Raw genomic sequence first — 13,850 nt, 5'->3', positions numbered from 1 at the left:
CAGAGAGCCGAGCGCTGCCGTGCCTGCCTAAAAACCTGCAAAAAGTGATACAAACAATAATTTTGGAAGTGTATATGCATGTGCATCGTATGCTGGCCTGTCATCTGGATTAAGACCGTGAGTTCTGCTTGGCGTATCTGTGGGGAACAAACGTGTGGGCGCAGGAGGCTGTGCTAACGGGAAAGAGACGCTGCGACGCTGCAGGTTTACCTAAAAAGCATTTTATCTACAATTCCCGCAAGACAGAGCAGGCTGACAGAGCAGGAGAACACCAAAGGCTGAGGGCTCCACTCCAAACTCACCACAAAGTACTAACATTAAATCTTTTTTAATGACACCCCAAGGTTAGCTGTAAGAGCCAGGGGGGTTTCCTCTCCCGTCCCCTGACGGTGCAACGCGACCTGCCCGGATGCAGCACGCCGGGCTCCGAGCGCCCCGGGTGCTCCGAGAGCACCCCAAAACCACGCGAGGCCATGCCGACCATTTCATCCGCCCCGTCCTTTCCAGTCGCACGGCTCTAAAGCCGTTCAGACGACCCTGAGGATACACAAGCTGTTTTCCCTGCTCACGGCAGTATCGCGAAGCACGCGAGGGATTTCCTAGCGACTCAGCTGTTTCTTACTTTGCCACGTCTAACCTTAATTCTGCAGTTTCAAATTCATAGCTCTTACACTGGGACAATTAAAATATCCCTGCTTTATAGTTTACTTTTCTTTACTAAGACTTTCTCTCTCAAACATAAGTCCACACTAACGAAGGCTTTTTTGCATAATGATTTCCTTGTTTTTTTAAAAAAAGTCATTAAACATCTATGCACAAAGGCTGAGCAATGACCCAAACTGAATAGCATATGCTGTATTTCCAGGGTAAAAAAGACAGGGTTTTTCCTCATGTTGCCAAAAACTGTGTTTCTTGTGGACGGCAGCTGAGCCAGGGGAGGTGCCGTGCTCTGGCTGACGGTGTAAATGTGCGTGTGTGGTGTGTGACAGCGGGATGGGCTCCAAAGGAAAGACCTGGGGCCTGGGCAAAGGGTCCAAAAGTAAAAAAAAAGTGAGAAAACCCCCAAACCCACATGGTTTTAGATGGGCAGCCCTGTGCCACCCCCTCCCTGCCCACGCCAGGGCACTTGGGCAAAGGCAGCAGATCTGGAGAGTGGTGCCAGCTGAGCTGTGTCGGTAACGCGAACTGTGCTTTCCTCTTATTAGGCCTTTACGTGTAACGTTTTTTAATGTAAAAAAGTAATTTTAGCTCATTTGTAAGAGATTTCTCATGGCAACTCCTGCTCCTGTATGTTTGATTTAGGGTTACCAAGATATTCGACTTAGTAAGCCCAGACCTGCAAAGAAAAACCATTCAAACAGAGTAACAGAAAAATTTCCAAGCATTTCTAACATTGTTCAGCCCCAGACCGATGACAGGGTGACGAAGGAATCAGCATTGTCGCCCAGGCCATGCTGCATCAAGGGTTTGCAACGGGTACAGATTTCTGGCCTGACAAAAATCATATTCTTTCAGTGTCTACAGCACACGAAGAGGCTACACCACACAGCAATGTCAACATACATTACCCACACACCTTCACGTGGGCACGGTTTTCTTTGCAATTCAGTCTGTAAGAAATTTGGGTGAAGCAGCAGAAGTAATAACAAGCGGTGGGGCCATTTTTCACCTTAAGCAATATCCAATTTATGAGGCTGCTGCTTCCTTGCTTCCTTAGAAAGATTTGAGGATATTAAACCTGGGGACTGCACGAAGGGGAAATCTCAGCACAGATAGAATCATAGAATCATAGAATCATAGAACCATAGAATCATAGGGTTGGAAGGGACCTCTGGAGATCACCCAGTCCAACCCCCGGCCAGAGCAGGGTCACCCAGAGCAGGTGGCACAGGAACGCCTCCAGGCGGGTTTGGAATGTCTCCAGAGACGGAGACTCCACCACCTCTCTGGGCAGCCTGGGCCAGGGCTCTGCCACCCTCAAAGGAAAGTTCCTCCTCGTGTGGAGATGGAACTTCCTATGGTCAAGTTTGTGCCCGTTACCTCTTGTCCTGTCACTGGGCACCACTGAAAAGAGCCTGGCCCCATCCTCCTGACACCCACCCTTGAAGTATTTATAAATATTGATAAGATCCCCCCTCAGTTGTCTTTTTTCCAGACTGAAGAGACCCAAATCCCTCAGCCTTTCTTCATAAGAGAGGTGTTCCAGTCCCCTCAGCATCTTGGTAGCCCTTTGTTGTCCCCTCTCCAGCAGTTCCCTGTCCTTCTTGAAGCGGGGAGCCCAGAACTGGACACAGCACTCCAGGTGTGGCCCCACCAAGGCAGGGCAGAGGGGGAGGATGACCTCCCTCCACCTGCCGGCCACACTCTTCTTGATGCACCCCAGGATGCCATTGGCCTGTTTGGCCACAAGGGCACATTGCTGGCTCATGGTCACCCTGTTGTCCCCCAGGACTCCCAGGTCTCTTTCCACCGAGCTGCTCTCCAGCAGGACAGCCCCCAATCCCAGCCATTTCCCATTTCTTAATGCCAAGATCCCGGTTTCAGAATAACCCGAAATGGGTAGCTGCAAGGATATATCTACGACACCCGTACGTAGACTACACATTAACACTTGCAGTCACACACTAGCAGCACCACCATTACGAACCTCACTTTCCCCCAGTGTTTATTCTTCCTTGAGTTTCTATTCCCATAAAAGTTAATATTAGGTTGCCTGAGAAAGAACGGAGTGTTCATTTATCGGGACAAGATGGTTTTCAAGCTGATTTGCATTAATTTTGAAAGTAAGAGATTTATTTTTTTTTTGTTCCCGTTTCTTTCCAGGAAAAACTGAAGTCATATGAGAGCAAACCCTCCCTTGCCTGGTTTTGATCACTTGGCATACTTAGAACCAAACTCCTCAAAGTAAATATTTCCTAAGAAGATCATTAAGGGTGCGACCAACATGTAAGGAACAGCAACAGGAAAATACTGCTTTAAACCTAATACCACATCATGTTGCATTCATTAGTTACTTGACATTGTAGCTGGAACAGGAAAAAATAAAAAGGCATGGAGCAGAACGATATTTCAGCTTGTTAAATGCTTCTGAATCAGTACAATTACCCCCCCAGCCCCCGAATTGCAGTAGTTCTCCATGCGTTTAGCCGAGGCAGCAGCTGCCTGTGCACTCAGTGATACCCTGTTCTGCGTGGGTGCCGCAGGGTCTGAGAGTTCATGCTCAGCTCAGAACCACGCCAGAAGCCACTACCAGCGAGACATCCAACGTGGGTACCCGAGATACGATTTGGGGGATGATGCCTTGCTCCCTGCATCACAAAAGAGAAGTAATATTTTTACCAGGATAAAACTAGGAGCCAGGACAGCCCAATCCCGGAGCTGCACCTTCACCTCCCGGGTGGCAGAGCCAGGAGGTCTGGCTGGGATGGATGAGGATGAGCCTAGGATGTGCTCCGGGAAGCTCGCCAGCTCCTGCATGCTAAAAACCAGCCTTAATTTATATTTAGAAAAAAAAAAAAAAAAAAAAAAAGATGACGCACTCCCACAGGGTGCTGGAGGAAGGAAGATAAGGCAGCCATCCTCCCTCCTCCCTGCAGCCCAGCTGAAAGGCTGTGCTTTATCTGGCGAAGGCAGGGCTGCCCAGCTCCTGCTGCCAGGCGAGGGGGCACGGTGCCAGGGATGGGGTTTTTAGGAAATAACGCAGCAGTTTTTAGCAGCGGAGAGAGCTGGGTGTGAGCAAGGGGATGCTCACCCTGGCCGGGCTGCAGCGCTTCGCTGGCTGGTTGCACCTTCCCACTTGTAAACCAGCTTTTTAATCAGAATTTCTGCTAACTGATCAAAAATCATTCATAGTAATAATAATATCCACCAGAATTTCTGCTGAGTGGTCAAAAATAATTCATAGTAATAATAATAACGATTTTGCCATGCTTTGCACCATGGAGGCAATTCTAAATGAAGGACTTAACGAGGCTAGATGAGAGACACCAGCCAAAACTGAAAGCCAAATCCTACATTTTTGCGAGAGATTGTTCATACAAACGCACTCAAGCACCACCACACGAGCTGCAACTATTCAGGAGCTCAGGATACTCGGGGTGTGTCATAACTGTCACAGCTCTGTCTACCTCTCTAAGCTTTTGAGGGTATTAAATCGAATCGTGAGTGAGCTGAGCCTTTGGGCATCACTGGTTACGGGGGCTGGTTAGGAAATGCCCGCGTGCCCGGCGTTAACGCAGGCAGATTTCACATTATTCAAATTGCAGGAAACACATTCCCTCTGCCCGGCACCGCCTGCCCTTCTGCTCCCACGCGGGTGACGCTCGATGTACCTGCCTGCAGCGCTGCAGCAGCGTGAGGTTATCGCAGAGGAACCAGGGGAAATTAAGGAAGGGCAAATATTAATTCCGCAGTAAGTGAATTTTCTTTGCTTTGCCACAAGATGGAGCCTTGAGATTAAACCATTTGTTCGAGGTTTGATTGTTATTTAAAAAAAAAAAAAAAAATTAAGCCATATTTAAAGAGGTATGTTTAATTTTCTCAGATGACTATCTGTGTTTTTCTAATGAATCATATTTTTCATCATCTCTTATTAGTCAGGTATGAGGAAACTCTGAAGGCTTTGCCAAAATAGCTGCCACTCGGGCAGAACTCAGTGGGGGAAGATGTTGAACAATGTGGCTTTTCTTCTTCAGTAAGAAATCACACTCCAATACCACGCAACATTCTGGGAGGGGATGAGATGGTAGAAGAAAGAGCACTTTGTGGAAAAGCTGAGGCATGAATGAGGGATAAAAGGAAGATATTTGGGAGGCAGAAGGCTTTTTTATTTTTTTCTCATTTACCTTGCGGTTCCATTTTACTTCCACAAAGTCCCCTAGTTATACATCTCATAGTTATTTCTCAAGAACAATAGAAAATTACCAACGCAAATATTTAACGGAATTTCAGCATTTGATATCAGCAGCAGAATTTAAGAGACAGCCATCCTAGCAGCATGTTCCTCCCTGACCTTGGTCAACAGGCACTTCCCCAAAATATAAAGCCTACGTGTATAAATTTCATTTCTCTTCTGATTTCACTTCCCTTCTGCCTGGGGGGGGGGGCTGAAAACAAAACATTTTGTTTTGTCAGTGCTGGGTTGTTTTCTTTTTTTCTAGTTGAAGTTAATTGTGGAAAAACTGGGACAAGAAGCGAGGTTTGGATTTTTCTCTGTGGGCATTCGAGCTCGTGAAAAGTCTCTGAAAGTGGGTTTTACAGGAAAATTAAAAAAAAAAAATCCCTCTTCCTTATTAGGGCGTCGCTCCTGAGGGTGATAGTTGCAGGGCTGCAGCGGCCCCCACCCCTGCAGGGACTTGGGTCAGCAAGGAGAAGAGTTGGAGGAGAAAGAGCCAAATTCTGAATCCAACTCAGAGTTCAACAGAAGGCAGGGGCTGATAAGGCTCCTTGTGCTCTCTGCATGGGTTTTTGTGTTTGGGAGTGACAAGGAAACGTCTAAATTCAGAAACGGGAAGGCAGATTGACAAATGCTGTTAAGTAGATAATAAGCTGATGAATAACCCCCCCCCCCGCTCTGGTCTTCGCTGGGAGCCAGGGCTTGCCCGGGTCACTGTAAGAGAGCAGTGACGCCTCTTTTGTGGGGATTGTCCTCCTCAGCAAGGTGAGCAGGATCAGGGCATGGCTGCCCACAGTCTCAAAGGGCTTATCCACCAGCCCTCAATCAACAGTAGACAATACTGAGGTGTCAGTGGACCTCTTGTCCTCCTCACACCTCTCGCTGGTCTCCTATCTCCTCCTGTGCCCAGATCCTAAAGGAATGGGATGGATCGATGATCTCCCTTTTGAATTCCACCCTTGGCATCACTGTGTCTAGATCAGAGCAGAGCAGCAAAGGCCTGAACACCATCTGCTTGTGACATGCTGAGCGGGGACAATGAGCTGCTGGATCAGCACATCCATTGCGGTGGTCAACCCCATACTGGGTTTCACTTCTCCAAACTTCCCGGTACTCTGCAACTCACTCTCCAGCCATCCTCTCCGCAGAACGGTGGGGTGACCGCCGCCTGTTGCCTTGTCGAGGAGTGGGCAAATTTACCTGGCTGGTTTTTCACATGGAATATACCTGGTTGGAAGCCAAGAGCATGAGCTGAGGAGGGTGGTTCCGCTGGGAGAGGCTGGGAAGCGAGCGGGCACCCAGCTGCGGCCGCCGCGGAGGCAGCATCAGGCAGGCGTCCCGCAGGCAGCTGCCTCCCCTGCCCACCACAGCTCCAGGCCTTGGGCAATCCCAACCCGGCGGCTCCACCCTCGGAGAGGTCTGTGTCTTTTATAGATAAAAAAGCCAACGCCCTTCCGTGTGGTTTCTTGTACCAGCTCCTTTTTATGAAAAAAGAAAACCAAACCCAGTTGTAAATAATGACTCAGTTGTACCTCTACCCAAACCTTCACTTTCAGGCGTTGTAAATAATTTCTTTGCCTTTATCTGTTTTCTAATTGCAAATGTCAGTGCTTCCTCAGTAAGTCAGGGACTCATGGAGACAGGGATGTGCTCAGCTTGAGTCCACTGAGGACACTTCCTTAGCATAAACAAGGCTACCAAACTGCCCTCTGTCCGACGCTGCCTGGTGCCTGCAATAACTTGCACAAAGGATCAGAATGGATATCTGAAGGGCAGAATATTTTTAGGGAGCACTGGATTTTGGTGTCCCTGCCCAGGGCAGGGGGGTTGGAACTAGATGATCTTCGAGGTCCCTTCTAACCCAAACCATTCTGTGATTCTAAGATTTTACATTACAGCAATACTTCCTTCCCTCTTCCCCCTTCCCCTAGCGCGGCTCTGCACCATTTTCCCTCTCATTCCACTTGTTCTTCTTTCCCCAGCCCTTTCCCAAGCCCAGCACTTTCCCAGCCCCTCCTGCCTTGCTGTTTGGGCCAATTAAAACATGGTGAACAACTTCATTATGGAAACAACAATCTGTGCGATATCTTTGGTGGAATAACCATTTCCAATGTCTGCCTGATGGAAACCAGGACAGAGGCTGCACCTTATCCTCTTAGCAGAGTAATTGAACAGAAACTGGCCTCGGTTAATATTAATTTTCAATAAGTCTTGAAATTAACCAGAGACAGTTCTGCTAATTAAGATGAAAAAGCGGCTCATCCAAGAAATGGGAGCAATGCTCTCAGCAAGCAATTCCAAAGACATATCTATTTGTTATACTCTGTGTATTTATTATTCCCAGGAGGTTATACAGGATATAAGTGGAAGAATTTCTAATGCTGCCATTAATTTCAGTGGCATCTTTCCATATCAGCAAACACCATCCAACTCTGCCGAATGAAAGCAGCTAAATTTCAGGAGAGCAGTACTGCAGGGTTAAATTTGGATTCGAGATGGCATCATCTCCAGGCCTCCAGCATGTGACCCAGAGTAAGGGGGACACAGTAGGGGAGATCATGTCCTTCACTAATGGGAATATTCACTTGGGAAGAAGGAGAAGAAAATAACCTAGAAATAAGGGCATCGTCCTCCTGACAGCCCCACGGGAAACTCAAGTAGTGCTGAGACTGAACTAATTTTCCTGCTGAGCATGACAGGCACGTGGACTCCACTTCACATGGCAGCAAGAGCAGCAGGCTGCGAACAGTGGAAGCAGCTCTAATCTCTTTGGAAAACACTAGAAATTCCAAGAGAAGAGTCTGTGAAGAGTCTTGAGCCCTTTCTGCAAAGGGTCCTGTGTGAATTCCCAACACATGTATTTCAAGATTATCGTTGCATGAAGCTGGGACATAATTTGGTTCCTAGTTTATCCCAGCATTAATAAAGGATGAAACGTTGCACCGTAACTGCCGAGAACGGTATTTCTCTGTGATGCAATCCTTATAGAAGTGGAAGGAAACACGCTGCTACCTCGGCATGGTTCCTCCTTCAGGGTGACTGCATTGCTGCCTCCAAGAAATGTACCCAAGCACTGAAAAAATTGACACCAGAAAGAGCTATTAAAATTTGCAGAAGAATAGAGATTTGTTCGCTTGGATAAAAGGGTCACATTCCTGGAAGCGCTTCATCCTACACGCTCAGTTGCATGGCAAAGCAACAGCCCCGAGTTAGAACTAGGGCAGTGGGAACATGACCTCCTTCACACCATTGGAGTTAAGAGACCTGAAGGTACAAAACAAACAGAAATGGTGCCAAGGAGTAGAGCCCACACATCCCAACACAGGACTTTGGGCATAAATATTCCAATCAGTCCATAATACAGTTGATTATTTTCTAAAAATACTAATTAAATGAACCAGAAACTCAGAACATTTTACTTAATCACCGTGTCCACGATTAAGTGATAAGGTAATAGTGCTGTGCATCGAATATTCCTGCTTGTTCACCTCATTATTGACTGACTGGTCAGAGTAAAGCACATATTGCATTAATATATAATGCCTAAATAGCCTTGACAAGGGTCAGAAATGGCCCTGGGGAGGACTGCTACCTATGAGCAGAGTAAGTGGTGTTTGAGAACGGACATGGTCCCATGAGAGGGAGCAGAAGACTAGACACGTTTAGTGGTGGCAGAGTGGCCGATGAAAAGAGCAGCAGAGCCTCAGCCCAGAGGGACGTGAGTAACCCCTGGGCCAGCAGAAAGCCCTGACATACAGGTGGGAAAAGTGGCAGATCCTACACATGGGCCAGGAAAAGGCCCTGCCCTGATACGGGCTGGGAAGCTGCTGGGTGAGGAACAGCCCTGCCGGAAAGGGCCTGGGGATTACAGCAGATGCCAGGCTGAACGTGAGCCAACAGCCTGCTCTTGTCTTCAGTAGGGCAAACCACAGACCGGGCTATGTTAGGATGAGGGAAACTATTACCCCCTTCTACTCTGTGAGACCTGGAGGCTGCCATAGGTGCAGGACCCTCCTGCAGCTCAAGAAGGACACAGAGACACCAGAAAGGACCCAGTGAAGAGATACCAAAGTGGTCAGGGCCCCAGAGCACCCGACCTGCAGTGAGACCTGGTGGAGCTGGGCTTGTTAGCCTGAAGAAGAGGAGGCCAAAGGGTGACCTAAGAGCTGCCCACAGCTATCTGAAGGCCAGGTACAGAAATGCCAGAACCAAACTCATCAGCAGTCCCAGAAGATAGCAACAAGGTGCAACGGCCACAAATTGTGGCTCGGGAAACACAGGTTGGACATTAGGGGAAAAAAATCAGTAGGAAGGTAGTGTAGTAAAGAACTAGGTTACCCAGGCAGGTTCAGGAGTCTCCATCCTTAGTGTTTTACAAGATTCAGCTACACAAAATCCAGTCTACTGTTGGTCACAGTCCTACTTTGGAGGTTGGACTAAAAGACAACAGATTTGTCTTCCAACAAACATTCCTGTGTTTCTGTGATCTAAAATTCAGAACAATGCATGTGTCTAACATTAACTAGGTGAGATTTCAATATATCCTGAATTGCTTTCCTTAAACAGACTTTCTTTCCGAAGTGGGGGGATTCATACAAAAGTGCAATAGAAGAAAACTTCCATATTTTAGGGATTTCTCAATTCCACTCCTTCAAAACGCAAATGCTATTCACTCTGCTGTCTGCTGGAGACCCAACACATTGAAAAACAGCATCACATGGGGTCCCACCAAAGACTTCTGATATCACCAGGTGTCTCCTCAGTATGAAGAGATTTCTTGGAACAGGAAAATAAAGTACCGCAAGTTATTTCCCGTATCATGATGTGGTATCTCTCCTGTGAACAGAAAACACGTTCCGCAGTAAAACCTGTAGTCTGTAAAAATGGTGTAGACAGTAGGTTTGCTTTCCCTTAAAGAAGGGGGGAAAAAAGCCATCTTCTCAAAACTAATACATAAAAAAAAATTATCAATTTTGTTAGGATCTGTTTTGACAACATAATATTTCACATATGGATTAAACTTAGTCCAAGTATGTGCTTGTGTCTGTACGAGCGCTCGGGTGTCTGATCATGTTTCTTCCTCTCTGCAGCATGAAGAGGAAACTTGTCTCTGTGTGTGTGTGTGTGTGTGTGTACGATCACAGGGTTCTTCCTTTCTGCATTGCAAAGAGGAAACACAAGCTGGGCTCGACAGCCTGCGTCTCACAGAACCAGCTTCCATCGTCCCCCAGGAGCAGACGCCGCCACTTTGTTGAGGCTTTGCCTCTCGGAGCTGTCGGTCCCTTTGCTCACAGACAAATACCGCAACAGGATACCAACTATCACCTGTGCTGCTCCTTAACAGAAAATCTGAACCCTCTTGCGCAACTTCTCTGACAATCTGCAGGAAAAAAAGCAACAAATCTCTTTAACTGACAATATTTGAACTCCAGGCTGCTGTTAGGACAGGTGTTCTGCGGTATTTCTATTTTTGACAGTATAGGCTTCACACACATGAAAAGGGACACCTGTATTCTAAAAAAATGCCCATAGGAGTAGATGAGGGTGAAGGCAGGTTCATTTTCCATAAGTGCTTCTTTTTTTGAAGGTTCATATTATTTCATTAGGTAAAAGAAGCAAAAGGGGAGTGCAACTGGTGGCAAAAATCGCTAACGTGTTCTTTCTCGAAGGCAAGTACGGGGGTGATTTTTGTTAGCATTAACGGAATGAAGTTCAGTAGGTAAGGTGATGCAATAAAATATTTTGTTCTTTAAAGTTCTTAGAAATTAGTTCTATTGTTACGGTATCTAAAATATATACTTGCTCTTATTTAGATAGAAAACTGACAGAAAGTAGGGAGTTATTTGCAGGAAAGGTGTCTCTATAATTTTATTATAGCTTTTTCACTAACCAGACACCACCAGTTCCAATTCTGATATACCTCTGCATGATTAACAGAACTCTGCTAAAGCCCTTGAAAGATTCACCTGTGAGTTTTAACCCCAGCTCCGATACCTTCTCTAGCCTCTTACTGCAGTGCTCAGACTGGGTGCCTCATTGCATCATTCTGTAAATAAGAGAACTCTCCAGCGGGAATGTTGTCTACCTATAAATCCTTTATTAATGTCCCATTAACAGATAGAGCTACTCAACGTGCAAGTGGTGTGCGTGCAACACACACGGATGCAAACGATCAAAAGCTCTCATTTCCTTGCCTTCTTTCAGAACTGCGTCTTCACTGGAAGCCTTAATCGATGTTAAGCTGACGATGTGCCCACACAGCAATCATTTTCGTAGTTCAGGAGCGCCGTCTCTATAGGTGCTATTTTCATTATGCCAGAACAGAGCTGCCCTTGTGCGCACAGCCGTATCAACACATTGCGAAGTAAAACCCCACGTAACAAGTCAAACAAGCTGCACCGGTCAACGCACAGTTTTGACAGCACATTAGGGGATCTCTGCCAACACAGCTCTGTTGGTCTGGGCACATCTTCCCACAGCCGCCGTGTACGTACAGCTCTGGCTTAGCTGCATTCGTAGGCAAGCACATGCCGAGTTCAGCGCAGTTCGGGACAGCAGAGCCAAACAAGGTGTACCCATGTCCACGCTCATCATTAAACAAAGTTCAGACAATGACTGTGGTCACATGCATGGTCAACACGGGGTTGTTTTGCTGCTGTTGGTAAGAGGCTGGCCATCGGAGCGATGCCTGTCAAATCCCCGGTGTGGGCTCTGCTGCTGCTGAGACGCCCACCCCGCAGCTCTCACCCGCAAGCAGAGATCAGGACCCAGAGAAAATGCCCGGGACGGAGGGGTGGGGTTAACCCCAGCACTTTCCCATGTAGGGTGGATAACGAGTACCAGCCCCTGATCAGCCCATGGCTCTTGCTGAGGCCCAGGGGCTTCGCCTGCAGCCGCCCCGGGCAGGTGGACCAGCAGCACGGTGCCACCGAGCAGGGGATCTGGCTGAGCCCACCTCGCCAGAGGGAGAATTGCTGCCGCGTGCTGCCCACGAGGAGGGGCTCGCCTGAAAAGGAAAAGGGGGAACCCAAGATGACACCCCTCAATGCCAAGGTAAACGTTAATCTACATCCAAAAATGCATATTTGGTCAGTTCAGTAGCAGATGGTTTGAGCTTTGAGTGTTTATTGGTTTTCCTCTAATAGTAGCGTTTAGCAATGCTTTCTTTAGACCTGCCGAGGCTCTGGGTTCCTAATATATCTCTGGTGTAATTCTGCTTTGCCTCACTGCGGTTACACCGGAGGTGGATTTGGCCCTTTAATCGTCTGGGGTTGCTGATCACTCTGGGCGTGCTGCTTGCTCGGCAGATTTTCTGGGGGACTGGAATGTCTTGTGGAATTCTGTTCGGTGAGGCAATGGCTGTGTGGGCAGCGAGTCCTCTTCGCCATCAGTCTGAGCACAGCCATTAGGGGATGTGCTTTTGACGTGTTTGCTTTATCGGTAGTCACCTCTTCATCTCTGCCTCCTTCAGGCTCACTTTTCGGCTCCTCACTTCCACAGTTTGTCACTACAGAGAAAATGGACTTGTGACTTTCCCCTGAATTTTCCATTTAACTGAGAATTACAGGAATTTTGTAACAAGGCAGTCAGTAGAAGTGAGTAATGTATGCTTTGTTTTGGGTCACAGATATTAATCTGATACCACTGCAGTGACGAAAAGCACGCCAGGCAGTAAGGGAAGCCAGTGGAGCAAACACGGCACTTGCTGTCCAGAAACAGCCATCCTCAGTCAAGGGCCCAAATTCATCTCAACCCAGTGGGAAAAATCTTTCCTTTACAAGTGTTTATGTTGGCAGCTCTCGGCATGACAGTTTCATGGTCTGAAATACAGCGAGATTCCTGATCAAGGAAACAAGAGTGAGGTAGAACCGCAAAGGAGGTCTGAGGGTCACTGACCGGAGAAGGAATGGAGACAGTGAATACCAGAGCTAGAGAGTGAGAGAAAGCGGGCTGAGGAGGTGGCGAAGGAGGAATTCTTAGCAAGAGAGTTGGAAAAGGACTGGAGGCAAAAAGCAGAACTTCAGCCATCTGGATAATCACAGAACGTCCAACTTGGAGAAGGGCTCGTTTCGTAAAGGGGAAAGCTTGCAGTTTCTCTTTCATTTTTAACAGTCCTACGTGACGTACTTATTGTTTACCTTTCGTTGTCCTTCTTTCAGTAATTATGCTACTCGTAAGAATGGTCAATTGATAGATATAGTGTATATTTAAAACTATTATTAGTTGCATGTATTAATTATTGTTTCTTTAGGTGTGCTACCTTGGTTCTGGGCTGGGGCTCAGCTGTGCGATGCTCTGCGCAGGGGACAGCCCTGTCACCTGGGAACTCGTGCGATGTGCAGTGCGAGTACGAAGCTCACGCTAAGTGACCGTGCCCTTCAGTACTTCACTGTGCGCGCACGGGGACTCCGGTCTAACAGAAAACTTAAACACACGCTTGACGCTGAGCTGTGAGCGACTGTTGAAATGCAAAACGTGCGCTTACATGTCTCGCCAGACTGATCGTAGCTTGCTTTGAACTCAAGCAATATACACGGATGAAGATTATACACAAGCGTAGTAGTATCGTCTGCTTCAAAGTCTGAGAATACTTTGCAAACTAGGATAAATATAACATCATATTGTTCCCAAAAGGTAAGGAAGTACTCTGCTGGCATACAGGAGAAGGAGATGGAATAAACCTGAGTGTAGTTTGTGTTTTTTGAAAAAGTATGTTAGAATACTTTAAAAATTCCTGCGCAGTAAAAATTCAGTTTAGTGCTCTGCAGAATTGCTCAAAAAGACGCTTCAGGTGGCATTATCTACTGAATCAGTGATTGGTCCAGTAAAAGATTCACCTGACAAACCTTGGTCTTTAATATTCTCAGGTTGTCTGAGCTACTTACATCATCACTACCACTAAAAAGGGAGGTGTCGGTGTTTAATGTCATGTTTAAGAAATACAGTTCACTTCTCT

This window comes from Larus michahellis, chromosome 9 (genome assembly GCF_964199755.1).
Source record: "Larus michahellis chromosome 9, bLarMic1.1, whole genome shotgun sequence".
Taxonomy (NCBI): domain Eukaryota; kingdom Metazoa; phylum Chordata; class Aves; order Charadriiformes; family Laridae; genus Larus; species Larus michahellis.
The sequence above is the reverse complement of the archived record's forward strand: the minus strand, read 5'-3'. Positions refer to the sequence as shown.